At 40.7% G+C, this 4,766-nt stretch overlaps 1 non-coding gene across 1 annotated transcript; it reads right to left on the reverse strand.

The window, feature by feature from the left end:
• Nucleotides 1-962: 962 nt before the first annotated feature.
• TRNAP-CGG (transfer RNA proline (anticodon CGG)) lies at nucleotides 963-1,035 on the reverse strand. Its single transcript has one exon. It is a non-coding gene; the product is annotated as a tRNA-Pro (tRNA).
• Between the last annotated feature and the right edge of the window lie 3,731 nt (nucleotides 1,036-4,766).

A 4,766-nucleotide genomic window follows, 5' to 3' on the forward strand; every position in this document is an offset into this window, starting at 1 on the left:
GCTGCTCCTGTGAACAGACGTTGTGGTCCTTCTGTGATCACGTGACAATATAAATATATATATATATATATATATATATATATATATATATATATATATATAGGCAAGAAAGAGACGACGAAGATTTCGTGGAAGCGTCTTTACTAAACGTTTTCAGCTGGTGGACCAGCCTTCGTCAGAGTGACGAAGGCTGGTCCACCAGCTGAAAACGTTTAGTAAAGACGCTTCCACGAAATCTTCGTCGTCTCTTTCTTGCCTACAATACGTCGGGTCCAGCGTGAATGACGTTCAAAGAATCTGGTATATATATATATATATATATATATATATATATATGAGGGAGAGAAGTGTTCACCTAAGGGCTCGTATTTCCGTGTTTTAACATAAAATTAATGAGATATAGCAGACAGTAATGCAAAGGAATGTACAGGGGAAGTTATTAGAACTAATGGAATGTAAATAAGAAGAAAGACGAAAGAAAAGTGGAGAAAAAAATTACCAGCTGTGAGCAGGAATCGAACCTACGACCTTCGAATAACGCGTTCGATGCTCTAACCACTGAGCTATCACAGCGGCCGTCCCTCCATCCACTTTTTGGCGTTTATATTGGAATTTAGAAGTAGGAGTGACAGTCAGCGCCATCTATAAGCCAAACAACGAGTGTGAAAACACTCTTATTCGCATGTTTGGCGTCACGTAGCACGTGAACTTATTATGAGCGGGCAGCTGATTAATTGTCCCTCTTATACAACCTAAACACACCAAGTCTGCCAGTACGAGACCCTCGTTCAATGAAATAAGGGAGAGAAGTGTATACCTAAGGGCTCGTATTTCCGTGTTTTAACATTATAATAATGAGATATAACAGACAGTAATGACAAGGAATGTACAGGGGAAGTTATTAGAACTAAGGGAATGTAAATAAGAAGAAAGAAGAAAGAAAAGTGGACGAAAAAATTACCAGCTGTGAGCAGGAATCGAACCTACGACCTTCGAATACCGCGTTCGATGCTCTAACCACTGAGCTATCACAGCGGCCGTCCCTTCATCCACTTTTTGGGGTTTATATTGGAATTTAGAAGTAGGAGTGACAGTCAGCGCCATCTATAAGCCAAACAACGAGTGTGGAAACACTCTTATTCGCATGTTTGGCGTCACGTAGCACGTGAACTTATTATGAGCGGTCAGCTGATTAATTGTCCCTCTTATACAACCTAAACACACGAAGTCTGCCAGTACGATACCCTCGTTCAATGAAATAAGGGAGAAAAGTGTATACCTAAGGGCTCGTATTTCCGTGTTTTAACATAATATTAATGAGATATAACAGACAGTAATGCCAAAGAATGTACAGGGGAAGTTATTAGAACTAATGGAATGTAAATAAGAAGAAAGAAAAGTGGATGAAAAAAATACCAGCTGTGAGCAGGAATCGAACCTACGACCTTCGAATAACGCGGTCGATGCTCTAACCACTGAGCTATCACAGCGGCCGTCCCTCCATCCACTTTTTGGGGTTTATATTGAAATTTAGAAGTAGGAGTGACAGTCAGCGCCATTTATAAGCCAAACAGCGAGTGTGAAAACACTCTTATTCACATGTTTGGCGTCACGTAGCACGTGAATTTATTATGAGCGGGCAGCTGATTAATTGTCCCTTTTATACAACCTAAACACACCAAGTCTGCCAGTACGAGACCCTCGTTCAATGAAAGAAGGGAGAGAAGTGTATACCTAAGGGCTCGTATTTCCGTATTTTAACATGATAATAATGAGATATAACAGACACTAATGCCAAGGAATATACAGGGGAAGTTATTAGAACTAATGGAACGTAAATAAGAAGAAAGAAGGAAGAAAAGTGGATGAAAAAATTACCAGCTGTGAGCAGGAATCGAACCTACTACCTTCGAATAACGCGTTCGATGCTCTAACCACTGAGCTATCACAGCGGCTGTCCCTCCATCCACTTTTTGGGGTTTATATTGAAATTTAGAAGTAGGAGTGACAGTCAGCGCCATTTATAAGCCAAACAGCGAGTGTGAAAACACTCTTATTCACATGTTTGGCGTCACGTAGCACGTGAATTTATTATGAGCGGGCAGCTGATTATTTGTCCCTTTTATACAACCTAAACACACCAAGTCTGCCAGTACGAGACCCTCGTTCAATGAAAGAAGGGAGAGAAGTGTATACCTAAGGGCTCGTATTTCCGTATTTTAACATGATAATAATGAGATATAACAGACACTAATGCCAAGGAATATACAGGGGAAGTTATTAGAACTAATGGAACGTAAATAAGAAGAAAGAAGAAAGAAAAGTGGATGAAAAAATTACCAGCTGTGAGCAGGAATCGAACCTACTACCTTCGAATAACGCGTTCGATGCTCTAACCACTGAGCTATCACAGCAGCCGTCCCTCCATCCACTTTTTGGGGTTTATATTGGAATTTAGAAGTAGGAGTGACAGTCAGCGCCATCTATAAGCCAAACAACGAGTGTGAAAACACTCTTATTCGCATGTTTGGCGTCACGTAGCACGTGAACTTATTATGAGCGGGCAGCTGTATAATTGTCCCTCTTTTACAACCTAAACACACCAAGTCTGCCACTACGAGACCCTCGTTCAATGAAATAAGGAAGAGAAGTGTATACCTAAGGGCTCGTATTTCCGTGTTTTAACATAATATAATGAGATATAACAGACAGTGTTGCCAAGGAATGTACAGGGGAAGTTATTAGAAATAATGGAATGTAAATAAGAAGAAAGAAGAAAAGTGGATGAAAAAATTACCAGCTGTGAGAAAGAATCGAACCTACGACCTTCGAATAACGCGTTCGATGCTCTAACCACTGAGCTATCACAGGGGCCGTCCCTCCATCCACTTTTTGGGGTTTATATTGGAATTTAGAAGTAGGAGTGACAGTCAGCGCCATCTATAGGCCAAACAACGAGTGTGAAAACACTCTTATTCGCATGTTTGGCGTCACGTAGCACGTGAACTTATTATGAGCGGGCAGCTGATTAATTGTCCCTCTTATACAACCTAAACACACCAAGTCTGCCAGTACGAGACCCTCGTTCAATGAAATAAGGGAGAGAAGTGTATACCTAAGGGCTCGTATTTCCGTGTTTTAACATAATAATTATGAGATATAACAGACAGTAATGCCAAAGAATGTACAGGGGAAGTTGTTAGAATTAATGGAATGTAAATAAGAAGAAAGAAGAAAGAAAAGTGGAGGAAAAAATTACCAGCTGTGAGCAGGAATCGAACCTACAACCTTCGAATAACGCGTTCTATATTCTAACCACTGAGCTATCACAGCGGCCGTCCCTCCGTCCACTTCTTGGGGTTTATATTGGAATTTAGAAGTAGGAGTGACAGTCAGCGCCATCTATAAGCCAAACAACCAGTGTGAAAACACTCTTATTCGCATGTTTGGCGTCACGTAGCACGTGAACTTATTATGAGCGGGCAGCTGAATAATTGTCCCTCTTATACAACCTAAACACACCAAGTCTGCCAGTACGAGACCCTCGTTCAATGAAATAAGGGAGAGAAGTGTATACCTAAGGGCTCGTATTTCCGTGTTTTAACATAATATAATAAGATATAAGAGACAGTAATGCCAAGGAATGTACAGGGGAAGGTATTACAACTAATGGAATGTAAATAAGAAGAAAGAAGAAAGAAAAGTGGATGAAAATATTACCAGCTGTGAGCAGGAATCGAACCTACGACCTTCGAATAACGCGTTCGATGCTCTAACCACTAAGCTATCACAACGGCCGTCCCTCCATTCACTTTTTGGGGTTTATATTGGAATTTAGAAGTAGGAGTGGCAGTCAGAGCCATCTAGAAGCCAAACAATGAGTGTGAAAACACTCTTATTCGCATGTTTGGCGTCACGTAGCACGTGAACCTATTATGAGCGGGCAGCTGATTAATTGTCCCTCTTATACAACCTAAACACACCAAGTCTGCCAGTACGAGACCCTCGTTCAATGAAATAAGGGAAAGAAGTGTATACCTAAGGGCTCGTATTTCCGTGTTTTAACATAATAATTATGAGATATAACAGACAGTAATGCCAAGGAATGTACAGGGGAAGGTATTAGAACTAATGGAATGTAAATAAGAAGAAAGGAGAATAAAAAGTGGATGAAAAAATTACCAGCTGTGAGCAGGAATCGAACCTACGACCTTCGAATAACGCGTTCGATGCTTTAACCAATGAGATATCACAGCGGCCGACCCTCCATCCACTTTTTGGGGTTTATATTAGAATTTAGAAGTAGGAGTGACAGTCAGCGCCATCTATAAGCCAAACAACGAGTGTGAAAACACTCCTATTCGCATGTTTGGCGTCACGTAGCACGTGAACTTATTATGAGCGGGCAGCTGATTAATTGTACCTCTTTTACAACCTAAACACACCAAGTCTGCCAGTACGAGACCCTCGTTCAATGAAATAAGGGAGAAAAGTGTATACCTAAGGGCTCGTATTTCCGTGTTTTAACATAATATGAATGAGATATAACAGACAGTAATGCCAAGAAATATACAGGGGAAGTTATTAGAACTAATGGAATGTAAATAAGAAGAAAGAAGAAAGAAAAGTGGATGAAAAAATTACCAGCTGTGAGCAGAAATCGAACCTACGACCTTCGAATAACGCGTTCGATGCTCTAACAACTGAGCTATCACAGCGGCCGTCCCTCCATCCACTTTTTGGGGTTTATATTGGAATTTAGAAGT

This window comes from Rhipicephalus microplus, chromosome 7, assembly GCF_043290135.1.
Source record: "Rhipicephalus microplus isolate Deutch F79 chromosome 7, USDA_Rmic, whole genome shotgun sequence".
Classification (NCBI taxonomy): Eukaryota; Metazoa; Arthropoda; class Arachnida; order Ixodida; family Ixodidae; genus Rhipicephalus; species Rhipicephalus microplus.